This window comes from Anomalospiza imberbis, chromosome 2 (genome assembly GCF_031753505.1).
Source record: "Anomalospiza imberbis isolate Cuckoo-Finch-1a 21T00152 chromosome 2, ASM3175350v1, whole genome shotgun sequence".
Lineage (NCBI taxonomy): Eukaryota > Metazoa > Chordata > Aves > Passeriformes > Viduidae > Anomalospiza > Anomalospiza imberbis.
This window is the reverse complement of record NC_089682.1, coordinates 69647081-69666181: the sequence shown is the minus strand read 5'-3', so window position 1 is coordinate 69666181 and position 19101 is coordinate 69647081. Positions and strand designations below refer to the sequence as shown.

Below are 19101 nucleotides of genomic sequence, written 5' to 3'. Positions count from 1 at the left end.
AGGATTTGAGGTGTGACCTCACCAGTGCCAAGCACAGGGGAGAATCCCTACCCTGGTCCTGCTGGCTACACCATTGCTGATACAGGCCAGGATGGCATTAGCCTTGCAGGACCCAGCACTTCACTTTGTTGAACTTCATACATTTGCCTTGGACCATCAATCCAACCAGTGCAGATCCCTCTGCAGAGCCATCAGATCAACACTCCCACTCAACCTGCAAGTGATGAAGATGCTGGCAAAAATGTTTGTAAAACTATCAGCAATGCCAAGGAACCTGTTCCAGGACAGAGGGAAGGACCGAAACTAATTTTCCTGTTTGCCAGATCCATGCTTTGTACATACATGCTGTGACACTCCTTTCATTAGTAAAATGTGCACTAGCACAAATTAAAAGAGAAAAAAGTCTTCATATATTTTAGAAAAGTTATTCAGCCTCCAGGATAGCTGAAAACAATCTTTATCTTACAAGCATTCTCATACGACTATTTTCTGCTCTGAAACAGGATAGAGTCAAGTATTTTCAAAAACCTTCACTGTAAGAGCATAGCAGAGAGAAACTGTTCCTCTTCCAGCCAGCAGATGAGGAGTCAGCAGTTGCCTGGGAGGCAGGAGACCAGGATTTTGCTGCCAAGCCCAGAAATAACATTGAGGCCTCCATGGTCATTGTTAAATGTTGTACCCAGGACATTTCTGACCCAAATTTCCTTCCTGGACAAGAGAAACTTTCCCCCAAAAGAGTTTCATAGCAGAACTTGTACATTCCCACAAGATAAAGTTTGAGGTTTTTGTAAGTCATCATTTCTGAATTAAAAAAGAGGCAACAAGTTCTCATCAGAAAACTTGTAATCATCTGCATTCTCCAGGCTGGAGACTTCTGAAGTACTAGACTAAGATCAGCAGTGGACATCAGCTCTGAGTCAATATTTGGCTTTACATTGTCAATATTATATCCCAGCAGGGAAAATACAGCTACTGTGAATGTCAAAGTTTATCTACAATGAATGGGTAAAAAAGATACAATTTCAAACCATTTACTTGCTGTGACCTTTGCACATGGTGGACACATAATGGGAGACAGAAATATTTGCCAGTAAATACTCTACTTGCTTGTCTAGAGAAAGTCACATCAAAGTTTGTCCAATCAGGGTTCAGACCTGACCCCTGCTCATACCCTAGAACAGAAACGAAGCTAGCAAACACAGTAAACCACCAGTGGTTACTCTTCTGAAAAGGGTAGAAAAGGCAGAAACACAGTATCCTAGCCATTTCTGCATCCAACCACTGAAAATATTCCTGTGGTAATTTTTCAATAGGAAATAAAGTCCTTTCAGTGATTTTCCACACAATAAAAAAGGGAGAAGTTTTAATATTTCATCAAATGATCACACATCCAATACAAGAAAAACTTTCTGCATTTCAGCTCATTACTATTCAAAATAATACCACGATGCCTGACAGAAATGATAGCCTGAATGGCCACTATATTAACCCTTTCTTGTTTTCTGGCTTGGGCTCTGCCTGAATGACATCTCCAACCATCCTGCAAGACCAGGAGCAGCTCAAACTGCTCCAACAGCTCAAACTGTTTAAACACAATCACAATTGTGCTGTTAATAGTCCAAGGCTAAGAATGGCAATAGTGACACACAACATCTCTAACTCATTGCATTTACTGCAGTTCTGCATTTATCTGAATGAGCAATACCAGTATAAGCATCCTCATACTGAGCAATTGCAAACACGTGTGATGAGGAACTTGCTGCTTTCACAACCAGTTAAATCTCCCAAACACTTTTCAGTACAGAGCTGGTCCATCATCCAGTGCCTCTGTGTCAGGGTTGGGAGCGGTACAGAAATTGCCAGCTCCAACATTAAGGCTGCTTTCTGAAGTTTCTGTGAAGGCCTAGGAGTAGGACCCCATGGTGGGGTGGTTATATTCACTGAAACAGCTCAGCGTGAAATGAATCTGGAAACACATTCTGCCCCAGATCAAAAGCTCAAATTCACTGAGGTATTGCTATGTTTAAGATTAAAGCTTTTAGACTTGGATTTTTTTTTTAAGACTGCCTGAAAGCCATATTGTACCTCTCTTTTTCTGGTCTTGAAAGGTCTAATGATTAGATGATGAGCCACAGCCTTGCAGAGCTAAAGCCAGGTGCTGCAATTCAATTTTAAATGTATTGGAAATGAGTTGGCATGGAGAGGGCAGATGCTATGTCACTAACCAAAAACAAAGGCAAAAATATCAGCTGCCCACAAGGCTTCATGCTACATAGAGGCTAAGTGAGGGGTTTTGTTCTGAAAAAGGCTTACTGCAAATAACCTCAAACGCTTCTGTTTTCTTACTGCTGACAGCACCAAGTCTGTTACGTGGCAGGTCCCTCGTTGCAGTTCAATCCCATAAAAGCCACTTATTTTGGAAACTGAAGGGTGAAGCCAATTCACAGATAATGATTAGTTTTATGACTGCCTGCACTTTATAGCAGTGAGAAGGGGGTGTTTCACTCAGGGCTGGATACAAACAGGGGGGATGCTGGCAAGGCTTGTGTTTAGAATTTACTCAGTATAGACCAGCCTTCTGTAGGTGGGAATAAAGACACAAATGATAGCTCCTATGGTATCAGAAAACTCCTTTTAATGTAATGGGTGCCTAATCAAGGGCTGAATTATTCTTTAGTTAGTGCAGAACATCCAGAGCCCAGTGTAACTCAGATAATCTCCACCTCCTGAGCATCTTTTTGGAGCAAAGCCTTGCCTTACTGCATCTATCCATAGCCCTGTGCTCTAGAGAGCAAGGAGCAGCCGCAGTACAGGGAGGGCTGTGGGACTTCTTGGATGGCCAGACAAAGGGATTCATGCAGTTTATACTGTCCCAGGCCATTGCCCTCTGTGATGCTGGGACTCCAGCTGCAGTTCTCAGGAAACCTTTGGGACCACATACTTCATCCATGCAAGTGAAAGTTGCTTTGGCAGTCTCTGAGCTGAATAAACAAGTGAACATCTCCAACGCTTTGGCAACAGTCCCTGGAACTGGGAACTTCCTAGTCTGACTAGAGCAGCGTGCTGGAAGGGCACACGGGGGAAATACAGACACAAAGGGATCACCACTGCAAGCTGCAAGAGCAGGTGCAGTTAATCTACTTCTCCTTTACAGTTAGTACTCCAGCAGCCAGGCTAGGGAGGACCTAATAGTCAGGGAACTTAACAAGCTTATTCTATACAGATTTTTCCTGTAATGCGTTTTCCATACATATTTTCACCTGTCCAGTTTTATGGTAGAGATGTACTTTGACTATCTGCAAGCAAAAGTTCCTCCCGTAAGGGGTCAGCACCAGAAGCTAAACTAGTCACCAGTGAGACAGCACATGGGCTGGGGAGCAGAGAGCAACAGAAGAAAACATCCATTTTCTACATGGAGAAAGATTTTTCTACAGAGATCAGATCCTACAGTGACCTCCTTGACTCCAACTGACTTGATAAACTTCTTCACAGTGCTCCTTCTCAGCTACTCAAGTTTCTCGTCGTGGTGTGGAGGGACTTACAGGCACTGAACTCCATCCTAGAAAAGCTGTATTGAAAATATTTGCAAAAAAAGAGTGAGGGAGGGACATCAGAGGGGCAATTCTTTCTTTTCTCCTTTTAAAAGTCTTGTAGCTTCATATTGCCTTTCATTTGGATGTATTTGTGCTCTTAAGCTTAGGAAAAACCCAAACCTATGATGCTTTGGGGTATGGGGAAGACATCTACGAAACCTGGAAAGAAGAATCCCCTGTGTGTCTTCTCAGCAGTGATGGCTGGGCAGACCTTTTGTTGACTGTGATTTACAAACTCTTCTCACAGCACCTATTCCTCTTTCTGAGTTCACAGACAGTAGTTGAAAAATCCCTCACTCTCAGCCATCCCCTTTGCTAAAAAATGATATAATAGTGGATTTCTAATCCTTTCATATTGTTCATCCTTCCTCTTCCACAGAGCCTGGGAACACTATTAAAAACTCAAAGACAAAGGTAATTAAGCAACTCAATTTTGTGTTCGTTTTAGTTCCTGGGGAACCATCTTTAATGAGGTCCTCTAATTCAATTACAACGTAATATTAATGAGGTTTTACCAGTAACTTTTTTGTTTTGTGCAAGTAACTTTTTTTCCACTGGATTATATTTCTATTATTCTTCTCAGTGACTTTTGATTTACACCAATGTACGACTGAGCAGAACTGGAACATGACAAAGCCCCTGTGCCAGAGGGAGCTGATCCTGCACAGTTTAATCTCACAGAAGTAACCACTTTCCTGGTGAAGACACTCCTGCTGCAAGAAGGCACTCCTGCTGGTCCCAGGCAAAAAGCAGCAAAGCTGTGCTTTTCCCACTTGTTGCAGGAGGTTTCCTTCAATAAATGATACTCATAAGGCAAATGTCTTCAGGGATTTGTTCATTAATCCATAGGAAGAACTGTAGCACTAAACTCCTCAAGCCCTGCACTGTGATTTCAGACTGCAGTGGTACAGCTCTATAACCAAAGTTAGTAGAGAACTCATTATGATTTCCTGAAGTTTGTCAGCCTCCAGGGCAGCAATTTGTCCTCCATATAAAAAAAAAAATCTATTTGTTAGAGACTTTATGTGTTTTGTCTGCAAATAAGTTTCTGTTGCATTGAGAAAAACAGATTTTTAAAAGATGAATGACACAAAATTCTCCAAAGAACAGCTTGTTTGGCACACTTACTTCTTCCCACAAAAGCAATGTTAAGATCCTCACAAAGTTCTAGCCAAGCTAATGGGAATATTTCTTTGGCTCTGTGGAGGGTAGATAAGACTTTTGATTTTGACTAGATTCACAAATGTGTTTATATGCATGATGTGTCTACATACAAGCTTCAGTGTCTTTTGGTAAAGGAGAAAAGTAAAATCACTTCAGGGAGAATAAGGTTACCATATACAGAAAAATGTGGTGGCATGGGGAACAAAAGCCCCTGAGTAATTATTAGGAGCAATAGAGCAGTGCAGAATCCCAAATGGTGGGGGGCACATGGTGCATGCAAAGTAGAAGACCATTCCTGCCTGGATCAGCCTAAATCATGAAGCACTTGCAGGTTTCTCTCTCATGTGTAGCAAAATATTGCAGACAAGGGTGGCCTGATGGAGTAAGCAGTAATGAGGCATCAGCTTTTGGGCTACCTCCAAGCTGTTGGGCAGAACCCTGAGTCAAACCCCAAATTCTCAGTCCCTTAGCATGTAATCCTGGCACTCAGATTCTGGTGGGTTGCCCCTACTAAATCCAAAGCAAAGGAAGACTCCCTGGTGTCTCTCCTACTTTATTCCCTAAATAATTCCACATCAGTTTTACACCTACAACTGTCAGAGATTTGCATGCCAATTAGTGAGTGAAACGAGCTACTCCATGGTAGAAATGTCTCATAGTCCACATGCCTGTCTCAGCTAAGGGAGAAACTACAATTTCTTCTTGTGAGGAAAGGGGGCAGGGTAAAATCAGTTTCTGACGGTAGTTTGCCAAGCACTAACCCAAATATTTCAGTTACTGTGATGTTGAAGACACACTTTTCTCCCAAATATAATGTTGCCACTAGACAGGAAGAATTCAGCATAAATGACAATGCTTGCATTCCTAAGCCTGTGAAAACCAGCCATCATCATCAATTTGAAAGAGCAAGTATGTCTGAGAAGAAAGATCAAGGCAATTCTAAGGTAAAAATGTGATCCAAAACATTAATAAAATACAGTTCTAAAAAGCAGTTTTACAATGTCTGGAAACAACTCCCATTCTACATGCAGCTGATCATGTGAATTGTGGTTGCATACAATTTGTGCCTGATGCTACTGAGAGTAGTAACTTCCTTTAGAGGTGTCTTTTGAGTAAATCACATAAAATCAGGCTTGTGCACTTACTGCTTGTACACAAACTGTACCATGTGGCAGGTCCAGAGGGTGGGAGCCTCTCTGCAATCTGTATCTCTTTTGCTACTGCCACCCCAGCAAATGGAGCTGCTCCAAACATAGGCTGCAGCTGGATTACAGGTCATGGATGATTGCTGATGCTGTAGTCTGTTAAACATCACTGAAAAGCACTGCCTTGGCCACACGATTAGCTGTTTCACAAGAATTTGGATGGAAGCTGAATCTGAATGAAACCAAGAGTCGTTTTGTTACTGACTGTACCAGAGATGTTTTCTCCACTGCAGCATTCCTATGTCCTTGTCACTGTCCTCCTTCACATGCTGCTTCTACCAAAGCTCTGTAGAAAGGAACCATAGCAGCAGCTTCTTGAGCAGTACCAGATATTCTTTGCACATCCTTGTCTAATCCAGGAGAAGCAGGCTTGGCTCCTGAACCATGATTTTGATAGCTGTGCAAAGAGATCTAACACATGTCGGCTTCAGAACATTTGAGATGTTTATAAAACATTCAGATACCCTCTCAGATAAAGGATTCTAGAGAAAGGCAATGTTGTCTTTTAAAAATCAGGAACAAGAGAAACAGACAAGGCTCCAACTAAGAAATTTGCCATCTTAGTAAATGAAACACGCTAGAAAAGACACCCTGGGCTCTCCTTTTATGATACAACCACCACTCGAAGGCAACTAAACACACAGGTAAACACAGAGCGACCCACAGGAAATGTGTGAGCATCCATTTCCTATTTGAGTAGTTTGTACAACTTTTGTTTTTCCCTTGCTGCTTCTGCAGTCCTGCATGGCCTGATGGACTTCAACCCAGGCAGCTTGTGCTGGGGCTCAACAGAGAAATCATCCCCCAGGGCAGTGCCCATTGGCACTGGAACACACCAGAGGCATACACTAATCAAGAGTGTCCAGCTTCTCTTTGGAGATCTTTGTGCAGTCCTCATTTGGCAGCTAACCTTAGAGTTCAGCTGTGCTCTGGGCCATGCTGATATTTTTCTTCCCACTTCTCAGCCTTCCAGAGATTCAACCCTCCAGTGGTTTTGTCTCTCAAGGCATTAAGCAAGTTGCTTTCCTCTCTTTCCTCCAGCATTTCTACAGCTGCATTTCACAAAACTCCCTTTTAAGACTGGCAGGTAGCTGAAGGTGTATATATGCACACACACAAATATGTGTGTGTTTGTGTGTGTGTGTGTGTGCGCGCGCGTGTATACATATATACAAACACTTTGCCCCAGTGCATGTCCGTTTCCAATCCAGCCTCCAGCCAGTCCCAACATGATCTCCGTGCTGACCTCAGGGGTCTGTCTCTTTGCCAAACACATGTTTTTCCTAAGCACACATGGGCCATCTAACTGTCCAAACTACTTTTGGCACCACCAGGAGAGTAGCTGGCCTATCATGACTACCCTATGACCCGTCCCCTTGTTCTCCGTGTCTGAATACTTTACTTCAAAATTTTTATTCCTTTTAATGCATAGAGGAAAAAGGAAGAAGAATGAAGTGCTCACATACATGCAGTCTGACCCTCTGTCTCCAGCTCTCATCACCTCTGTGTGCACTCTCCCTGGTTTGTTTACTGCCAACTCGATGTGAGCTGTTGCTAAATCCTATGCAGTTGAAGGCTCAGCACTTGGCACACTTGGCCCTGACACCGAAGCATCTGGGCTGCGATTTCTACAGAAACGCAATACAAAATGATACATCCTTTCTATCAAACTTCCCCTTCAGGACCTCTAAATATTCTTCCAATTATACAGTCCTTTTATTTTCCATTTTCTTTGCTCCTCAAAATTTCAGTTCTATTATTTCCATATGGTGTGAGTACATTATGTCCAAATATTCCAGGTGACAAAATACCACTAATTTCATACCAGTGCTTTAATTTTTATCACTTTCTCAAGACTGAGCTTAACCACTTCAAGTTTCAAAAGCACACACTGCTCTATAAACTATAAATCAAATACCTAATAAAGTTCCTGAGATTTTTAAAAAAGAAAGTTCAAAAATGAAACTCCCATCCTCCTCTTCCAACTGTTTTTAATCAAGGACAGTATGAAATAAGTTATCCAAGTTTAGAATAAAAAAAAAAAGAAAGGACAATTACTTGGAGATGAAATTTGAAGATTAAACCCCTTTTGATTCCTTGAGCTGTCTGACAAACATTTCTGTGGGACAGCAATTGCAGCAAGATGTTATGAAATATTTATATCAGTTTGTAACATGCGTGACCACATGTTGGTCAAGACAGCTGAACAGTTCATTATTGCTAGGAAGCTGTAAATCACTCCTCTGGCAAACCTTCACATGAGTTTCGAAATAAATTGGTTCTGTTCTTGATCCCATTAGATGCTATAGCTTGAAATGCAAACAATATTATTGTTGGCATGGCTGCTGCCTGTCCACCTCGGCTCAATTACTCCAGCCTGTCCTAGCTGAAACAAGTATTGTCTGAGGCCAAAGCAGTGGCTTCCTTCCTCCAGCAGAACATCCATTCCTCTGTACCCAAAACAATTTGGCTAAATGACACAAAGATGAAGCGTGACTACAGTAAGGGTAACAAACAGTCCAGGCTCTTTGAATAAACAAGTGTTATCCCAAAATAATTTGACATATGGGTGATCAGGTAAAGATTATGGTTAGAGCATTGATTTCACTCATGCACCTCAGTCAGGAGACACCAATCAAACCTCCAAACCTGCTATTCAAAGTGGGGTTTCAACTTAATAATAGCTGCCTTGCTAAAAAGAGGTGTTGCAGTGTGGGAAGCATTGGAGACAGAGCCAGAATCTGCAAATACTGGGAATGCTGACATGATTTTCACTCATGGCTTGCCATGAAAGACCTGTAGGCAGAGCATATCTTTGGGAATAGACCCCTCAAACTCAAGTTTGAGGCCAAGATTTTGATTCTCCTCTGCCTGGCATCACAGTAATGCAGCAACATCAGAGTAAAGCAAATGTAAAATGACTTTTAACTTCTCAGTGTTTGAAATAAATGAAGGTCTGGATAGACAGAGCTGAAAAGTTGGATGGAGACCTTATATTGACCTTTAAAAATAAAAAGGGCACCTATAGGAAGGATGGGAACAGACTTATTTGTAGACCCTTTTGTGATAGGAGAAGGGTTAGTGGTTTTAAACTGAAAGAGGGTAGGTTTAGATTGGACATAAGGGAGACTTATTTTAAAATAATGGTTTTTTACAAGGGCATGTAGTGATGGGAAAGGGGGAATGGCTTTAAACTGAAAGAGGGCAGGTTTAGATTTGATATTAGGAAGAAATTATTTCCTGTGAGGGTGGTAAGACACTGTAAAAGATTGCCTAGCGAAGCTGTGGATGTCCCATCCCTGAAAATGTTCAAGGCCAGATTGGATGGGGCTTTGAGCAGCCTGGTCTAGAGGGTGACATCCTAACCCATGACAGAGGGCTGGAACTAGATGATCTTTAAGGTCCTCTCCTACCCAATCCAAGAGTCTGTGATCTGGGAAAAACAAGGTTACAATTCACCATCAGTATGATTTTGGCAGTTCTCAATGACTATGTGGAGTTTTGTCATATCCAGCATCTTCCTCCTGGGCCTGAAACTCAGATGTAAGAAGTTATCACACTATCTATAAAATCCGAGTGAGGGAGCACTCCTGAAGTTGTAGGTTACCATTATGTTTAGCACTGAACAAAACCTAACAAGTCACACTCTGCTTTGTTATTCCTCACCATAAAAGCACAGCTGTCAGAGTATGTGTCCATATTGCATGTCTTTTGTGTGTTTACAAAAGCTTTGTCTTCTGTCCCATCAGTACACAGAAGTGCTGACTTTTCCATGTCAGTCATTAACCAACATCACTTACTTTCTCGCAGTGTGTCTGCCTTGCTTCCAGAGCAGCATTCTTTCCAAACCCAGGAGCAGAGGTTGGCAGTTTTGACTGACTGATCCATCACTGATTTTGATGAATTAAGGATTCTCTTGGAGGGAAGTCCTGAAGCTGAGCAGCACTCGAGGGAGTAACTGAACAGTTATTTAAGCATGTGCATACAACTGCATCAGCAGCCTCTCCAGTAAGTAAAAGCCATAGGCTGGACAAAAGCCCATTGAGCCAGAGATATGGAATCCCAGTTCTCATACTGGCGTGGGCAAACAGAAGATTTTTTGGTGCAACTCTCTAATAGTACACAATCGTCAGGAGGAGGAAGCCAGTGGGATATTTCAGCTCCCACAGCAGGGTCAGCACGGCCCCAGGAGCTGACTCAGTCTTTCCAGAGCTCAAGGAGAGCTCCCTGTCACTTGGATATGAGCATTTCCAAGCTCAAGTACATTTCCATTCATTGAGCAGTTTCTACTCTTTTGGTACAACACAGATGTAGCATGCTTCTTCTGTTCTCTCTCTCTCTTTTCTGATTTTCTTTCACAGAAAATGCAAAGAAGTTACGTGGCAGACGTGATATTGAATGCCAAATTATCTTGTGGCTGTTGCTATTTCCAGGATATATCACTCACAGCTTTCAAGAATGCCAGTGAACATTTTGTTTGGGCTGCAGTATTGACACACTGTCATTGTATGTCCTCTGATGACTTCCTGAAGCAAGGTTTTGTTTTTTCTAGCTGATAGCAGATGTATGTGTGCCAGAAGCTAAGGAAATGAACAACATTAGTGTCAAACCTGCAGGATGAACCTGACTGCTGCTTCAGCACACAATTAAAAAAAAAAGTGCACTAAAAGTTGATTATTTTCACAGTTATTAGTAACTTGTTATTAGCACTTTCAAGATGGCATTCTGTGTACAAATAATGTCAGTAATAATGAAAGCTAATCCGACAGACAGTTCCTACATATTTATTGCTCTAGGCTGTGTTAGGCAACTTGGTACATACTGATTTAAAGATCACAAAATCACTCCTGCTGGCACACAGTGGTGACCTGCTCCCTTTGGGACATTGTCTGTTGTGAGTTCACCAGCTTTCTGTTCAAGTGTACACACTGTATTTCAGCCAACAGTGTTAAACTTTGCTTTTTAAAGAAATCAATCTCTCAAGTTGCTTCCAACCCATACTAAGATTTAGTGGACTGAGCCCTTGGATACAGATTGAATTGTGACTTAGAGCTTGGTCTCTGAACCACTGCAATGTCTGGTGTGCTGAGACAGGGCACATACCACATCCCAAAGCAAACTGTGTGCAAGCTTCATATATGTTGTCAAAGATATCTAGCTCTGGAAGAAGCTTTCAGACAATGTTAAGAAGATCCTGGGTGTGACCTGGAAATAACCAAAAGCCTTTCCCTTCAGCAATAGCACCCCTAACAATTTGAAATAACCTTTTATTCCTAAAGTCCTATCAACTCAATTCTTCAAAAACACAAAGCACAACAGAGAGTTTAACCACAGATGGAGTCTGGACTACCCAAAGGAAAGAGGGTGGTGTCTTCATGTCTGAGTCCCAGGATGACAATCAGTGATATGAAGTCTAAAGACGAGCAGTTGCTTGTCTAAAGACAAAGCACTGAGTTAAACCTTTTGCTAGAACAAATTTTAAAAATTAAATCTTTAAAACCAATTTAGAAATTTTTCTGAAAACCATCTCTACTGCCCAAAGCTTGCCGATTTGTTCTGAGCCTAATGCAGGCCTTCACTCAGCAGCACACTAGGGTGGAAATTATGAAGCTGACATTTAGGCCTGGCAAACTCAAACCTTGTATGTACTGAGACAGAAAGCAAAGTGGAATAAACTTCCTTTGTTCCTTAGCCAGAGAGTTTGGCTTAACACTTAGCCTATCCCTTCCCAGCTTAAGAGAAATTGGACTCCAGTGGTAAAACCCTGGCTCCACAGCAAAACTCATGTTGAATCCAGAGCAGATCAGATATGATAAGTCTTTGGAATTTTTTTCCTAGACAAAAACATAAATGTAAACAATGACAATTACTACATTATTATTAAAAAATAAACCCTCCTTTAAGTGGAAGTTGAAGCAATGGCAAGACATACCAAGGTTTAATCATACTAAATCTGCAAGGTCCTGTGAGGAGGAGGGAGTAGGACTCAGAAGTTCTTATGGGTCACTTCCAGCCAGAGATATTATACGATTCTGTGATCTTACAGACTTAAGTTTTTTAAAATAAATGTAACTTTTGTAGCAAAAAAAATGTTGCATTATTAAGTTACATGTCTAGGAAGAAAATCTCATGCTTTTTAATTTATGTAGAATCAACAGAGCCAAATTCAGTATCAGGTACTGGATGTAACAAATGCCAATGAAGTGCACTCTTTCAAACATAAATATTTTAATTTCTGCTATTCTGAAATGCCCCCAACTTAGTGCCTTTGGATTTGAATTTAGCTACCAGATACAATATTTTCTCTCCATTTGGGCTAGCCACAAAGTTGTAAAACCAACTTATATTTGATAAAGGAAAACTGGTTTTCTTTCACCATTCTTTTACCAAGAAAATAAATAAAAATTAAAATCTATTTAGTCAAAATGAAAATTAAATGAAAATAAAATTTCATTTTCTTCATGAAAAGAGTGCTACTTTCCAGGTGTATTTAGGTACTAGTACATGAATATAGCTACTTGAAATAGCAAAGACATGTTAATAAAATATCTCTAATCTGCATTGTGTTCAGATCCCAGATATTTAATATAGCTTTGCCTAAATACTTCCACAAGTCCAACTGAAAAGATAGTAAGAAACAACATATTCTCTATTGGCTGTATTTTATTTGTTTTATAAACTAGGTTTTCTCATAACATTATCCTGTGAGGCTGGGTATACACACACACACACAGACACACACACACAAAAAAAAGAAGCCATAAAAAATTATTTAAAAGAGACCTCACCAAATAGCCCTAATATAAAATCAGAATAAAGGCATCTGGGAAAGGAAAAAAGAATACATATACATGGATCTAGACAAGTGTTATCTGGCTGCTCAACTAAAAACAATGTCTTGGGCTGTCTTCTGATAACAAGAACTTGCTTACACCATTCATGTGCAGAAGCATTGCCAGCCGAGGAGAAAGAACATTAGGGAAAATAAAGACAAAATACATAATTAGGTTTCCTTCTTGTTACAGGTCAGACCTCAGTGAGCCAGTATTTCCCTCCAGATCATTTACTCCAGCAGGATGCTGTTTCTGCACCACAGTGCTGTAACTCATGAGTTGCTTTCGCTACAGGGGTTCATTTTTTTGAGGGGGCTACATGAGTTTTTCTAGACGTATACTTTGTTGGACAACCAAGTTCCTCACCTTCTAATTTTGAGACTTTCTCTGCAATTTCTAAGGCTTAGAACATCCCAGCTTATTAAAAGGATGTGCACATGCATGGCATTGATAATTTTTTTAATGAGTCCAGAATCAGTAGGAGGTTAGTGTCCCTAACAAAAGCACTAAAGGTAAAATGGCCTTTTGGGAAAGCTTCTACCAGTTGATTTCTTCTATTTAACCATGAACAAACAAAAAGAAAAAAAAAAAAAGAAGTTAAAAGTGAATACACAACACATTTTTCACATGGAACCAGGTAAATATTTTCTGTTGATTTTCTCTTTATTTTTATTTGGCTTTTTGTTTAGAGGAAGAGAAAACAATGATGTGCAGGTATTAAATTGTACTGAGGAGGCAGACATCCTCTGTTAGTGTGGTTTTGTCAGCAAACATTGGATTACTTGGTGTTTTCTTTAGAGCCTGGAGCAGAGCCAGGTAGTGACTAGTGGTGGCACTGAAAGAAGAGGAACACGGTTGAAGTCAGTCACCAGAAGAGACCTTTTTTGCTTGTGCTTTGCCAAGTTGCTTGACAACGTGGCTGATGGAAACAACTTCTTTTCATCAGTTACAATGCGATTCATTCAGGCTCTTTCTCAGCTCAGCCTTATTGTCAGCCCTGTACACAGCCCAGTGCCGAGTTTTGCAATGAAGTCACCATAGAAATGACATGATGAGCATGTACTGACCTCCCAACTGTGTTTCATGGTCCTGAAATAAATTTGAGTTCAGTTATTACGGCGCCTCTGATTTAATAATTGGCTTTTGGGAGACACTCAAATGCTTCAAATGGAATCTTTTCTTAGGGTCAAATCCTGTCTCTTTTTGTAGCCTATGGGAATTCTGCCATTGGACTTTAATGAGACAACAATTTGGCCATTAATCCATGAAAATTTGCTACTCTGGTTCACACTGCCCTCTCATTTAGGACCTTGTTGTTCAATTCGCTCTGAACCAGCTTGTTTTCACTTTCAAGATTATTGTGCAGACTAAAGAGTAATTCAAACAACAAATTCAGCAAGAGCAGGCATTAGCTTCCTTAACTGTATGGCTGCTGGCTGGACACTGCTAAACCCCACTGCAGTATCCCCCTGAACCTGCTAACAGTCACTAAGTCACTGAATAATAATTTCAACAAAAAGGCAGTAAAAGCACCATAAACAAGGCGTTTCTACGGTGCACAGCCTAGGACCATAAATATCTTTCACCTCTGAGAGAGAGGAGCCAATTCTTTAGGTCAGGAAACATCAAGGATCAAGTTCTCTCTAGCTGTATATGAGGGCTCCCATTACTGGGTGTGTACCTCAGGGCACACCTTCCAAATTGCCTCTTGCACATCAGCTGACTACATAACATATTGTATTTTTGTAGTCTTGTTTGAGTCATAGGTCTTTGATAATCTTCAAGCAAGATACAAATGTTCTTTTAGAAATGTCTGTACAGTGCTGTTCAGCAGCTGAGCACTTGTGTTCCTAACCAGTCTTCACAGACTTGCTTGGAAGCAATTCATGGACTCCTGAGGCTCACAGATTAAACACCAGTGGTACAGAAAATACTGCAGATTTTCAGAGGTGACCAAGATCACAGAAACTACCACTAATTTCAAGTCTGTTAGATAAATTTTCCTACCTTGGCAATTGCTCATCACTCCTGTTCACAGAGTTATATTTTAAGTTATACTCCTGGACTTCATTCCTACAACATTTTGCAGCACCTAGGGAAATGCTGTTATAAACACAATGGCAGATTTTTTTCTCTGTGTGGAAGGGGGTTGAATAAAAGAATATCCATTTTTCTGTGTCTCTGGTTAATAAAACATAGCATTTCTCTCCTGTTGCCTCTCACCGATCCTGTTTAAGTGGTCTGGCACACTCTGAAAGTGCACAAGGGCTCTATTATGTACAGGCAGTAGGTACAGCAGGTTTCACTGGACTGTAACTGATTTGTTTCAGATGAAGGGATGCTGTTAACCACCACTGTGAATATAATTGCTTAGTTGATTTCCACATTCTTGTCATTGTTGGCCTGGCTACTGCAAGAACAAGCTGGTGAGGAATTCCCTACTGCTGGTTAAAAAAAGAAAAGAAAAATAAAAGGAACTCTTCAGGTCAAACCAGGAGTTCATCCAGACATGCCCACACCAGAGGCAATACAAGTATGCCTTTTCACCATTTCACAGCTTTTCCTTTGCTCCTTCTTTGGACCAAAACCAACTCCAGAAGGAGAGATCCTCCAGGTGAAGAAGGAAAAGGGACCTGTGCATTTGGTCAGAATACACAGGTGCTACCTCTGAGCTCTGGGATGAACATTATCTGATTCCTTCTGTGACACGTGACAGGGAGCTCAGAAGCCATTAGCAGACTTTCAGTGCTGGTTGTTGCTTGCAGTCTGTCCTTACACAAAGCACAACTCTGCTCCTGATGTGTTGTATCTGTAGCATGTTCTGTGTTATGAAGTTTGTGGGAAAGCCCCCATATTTCAGCTGAAACCAGATCTGAGTGCTTCCACCAGAGCATAAAGAAAAGACATAGTTAATTTATCACACTGGGTCAGTGGTTCTGGATTTGGTTCCTTCCCCTCTCACAGAGTGTTTTCACCGTGGAGCTTGGTAGCACCTGCAGCCTCCAAGAAAGACTGATACCTGCCTGTGCCAGACATACATACATGGGGTCCGTGGGTTCTGATCTAAAGGCTGTTGAGCAGCATAGCACTAGGAGTGGGAAGGTTACATGGAAGCTATTTGCAAAGGTGTAACTGGAGAAGTCTGGTAGTCCATGGGTCCTGGGTATTCAGGAGACTTTAACATCTCTCTGCTACCAAATCCCACAACATTTTTAATCTACATTCTCTGGATTTTTGTTAACTTCATCTCTCCCACGGAAAACTCACCTCACATCATTCCTCCTCTGACACTCTTTTCAAAGCAGCAGAAATGAAGGCCTTTTGTTTTTACAGAGGCTTTTGGACATGCTTTTTCCCTCCATCTGACATGTAATGTCAAGTGCACGTATAATTCTTTATAGACTGAGATTCCTAAGTCTGCTTTCCTTCCATTTAACTTGTCACCTTCATCATTATTATTTAAATATCGGGTGTATAATATTTTTCATTTCTCAGTAGAACTCCTTGGAAAATAAGGTGGACATACTATCATTTATAGCCTTTTGAACATTTTACTTGGTTTAAGTAATTAACCAACATAAATTTTCCTTATGAAAAAAACAAACCAAACCAGAAAACCACTGTGGTGAGACTCAGCCCTTTACAGAAACAGCTTGGCAGCATTAAGTATTGACAGCTATGCTTACAAGCTTTGCTCACCAGAAGCACAGACACATAAGCTCAATGCACTCCAGGCACCAGGAGAGGACTGTAACTTGCAGACCGACTGAAAGAAAAGCAGCCTATTTCTTTTAAAAAAATGCAAAGGTGTTGTTCTGGACTGTGAATAAACCCTCAAAAACATTCATATTAGAATAGCCCTTGTCATGCATCACAGCCTTAGGGTCCAAAGCACATTGTAAAAAAAGATACAGGAGATCAAAACAAAGCAATGAAAAAAGGCGGTCTCTGTCCCAAAGACACGACTGGTACAGAGAGGCAGAAGCAGCACTGATTGGCATGATGAGCTTCATCCTCAGCACAAGCCTCGCAGTGCTCTCGGCACGCCCGCTGCCAAGTCAGTAAGTCAGCCCAAAAATATTTGTTATGTTAAAATAATCCTCTGTGCAAGTCGTTTTAGTGTAGGATGACATTCGTCTCGGAGGTAAAACACAAAAGATCTTTGGCTGAATTCTTATTGTGAGTGACACGAAGAAAAACCCCTCGCCATAGGACACCGATTTATTGCCTATGGCCCCATTGAAATGTCTGCATAGAAAATCAGGCTACTCCCATCGAGCTGCATGACACCCAGCTGGGCATGCCGTGCAAATGAGGAGCTCACAGTGCCAGCTTTGGCAGTCACCAGGCCTGCTGAGAACAGACATGGCTAAGCAGGACAATCATCCTATAGCATAACACAGTCAAGGGGTGCTTCCTTGAAGGGACAACATTGGACAGACCCTATGGATCTATACAGCAGAGTGGAAAAGAGAGCATGCTGCTCTTTATAAAAGCAAGGATGACCGAGGAAGAGATGCTCCAGATTTCTGTCTTGCTTCACGTAATTGGGATGCATTACCAGCTGCAGGAGGTATGTAACCAGCATAAATTACTGCATCATTATCTACCTAATAGGCAACTCTTGCTCTTAGAATTAATTGAGTGAGCCAGGAAGGGCAGAATAAAAGTAGACAATGAAACCGTATGAGATGTTTTCCTTCTAATACCATTCAGGAGCAGCATTAGACCACCCCCATCTGAAGGGGGTCAGGATGGAAAAGTTTTGGGATGGCACTACATCAAAGAGTACAGATGGCTCCTGGTAATATTCTGTCACCAGGGACCTTGCATTGAGTCCTATTACATTCTTGAACGTATTTTGTGAATACATCACTGATCCTACAAATCTGACATGTAGTAAATAAGAAGTAAAAAGATGAGCTAATCTTCCCAAAAGATGAACTTCTCACATACATTTTATTGCAAACACAAAGGCATTTCAGCTTTCTGGCACTGCTGCCATGAAAAGTTCACAAGCTGAATGTTGTGGTCTGTGTCTGACATGTGCAAAATGACTTTTCAGTTTTACTGCATCAAAGGGAAGTTTCTCCAGACTGCAGAAGTGCAGTCAAACATGGATGTTTAGTTTCAGCCTCACAGGAAGGGCTGAGAAGCACATGCAAAGCATGATCCTGCCAGCACAGCCCTTCAGGGAGGTCACAGGCAAAAGGTTTACAGCACTTTCCCTAAAACAGGAAAGGAATTAAGTCATTGTTTCTATACTGGATAAAAAGTTAAAGAAAGACTCAAAGGCCAGGCTCAGTGGTAAGCAGATGGAACCCACCAAATACTTCATAAACTTCCTTCTCTCCTTGAACTACCATGGCACCTTTGGGGGACATCTCTGCTAGTGAGACCCAGAGCAGTTGTTTTGGAGGTGGTACCAACAGAGCAAATCCTGCCCAAATAGACTATAAAGCATAGGAAGTGCAGCTTCCAGGCCCAGGCACACAGCAGGGCACTTGTGTACCTGCAAGATAAGCAATGATTTTGAGAGATATGGTGCTTAGTGATGGACTTGGCAGTACCATGCTAACAGCTGGACTTGATCTTAAAGATCTTTTCCTACCTAAACAATTCTTTGATTTTGTATCAGTAGCTTAACTTGGTCAGGTAGTCATTTTTTGAAAAGTTGGTTGAGTGTTTCAGCTTTGGTGGTACTCAAAGAAAGTTCTTTCTAATGTGGAGAAAATGAGGGAAAGCAGAAAATATTACAAAGGAATGACAGAAGCTCATGTTGCAGGCTGCTTTGAATCGGGAATCAACATCTGACAACAAATAAAAGAAGCCATGCAATGAGAATCACCTGTGAACTGCTCTGACCACAAAGACCGGTTAGATTCATTACAGAAAAGTGGAGAAAGAACAGCAGCACACAGAAAAGCCTGAAACAAAGCAAAAATGCTTCAGGTTAATTCAGACAGAGATTTCTACAAGCCTAGATGAAACGACAGCTGTATGACATTTCAACATAAGACAGACCATGCACTGGAGATGTTATGCAAAAAGATGCTGAGAACATGCAGATATATTGAGTACAACCTTTAGAGGGACACAGAGTGCCTGCTTACATTGGGATGGAGGCTGCTGCAGCTTACAGTGATCCAAAAAGGTAGGGAATGAAATACCAAGTTCACCATCCTTGGTACACAAGGATGAGCTAATAGCCAGATAACCTTAAGAAAGGTCAGATAAAATTGTATCTGAAATAGGCTGAATTGTAGCTTGTAGAGAAAGGATTGCAGTTTGGAAAGAGATTTACAT

General features: G+C 41.2%; 1 protein-coding gene across 2 annotated transcripts in view; it reads right to left on the bottom strand.

Moving 5' to 3' along the window:
• Positions 1 to 19101, bottom strand: part of ME3 (malic enzyme 3) — a 117961-nt gene that overhangs the window by 55780 nt on the left and 43080 nt on the right. The window lies entirely within an intron of this gene.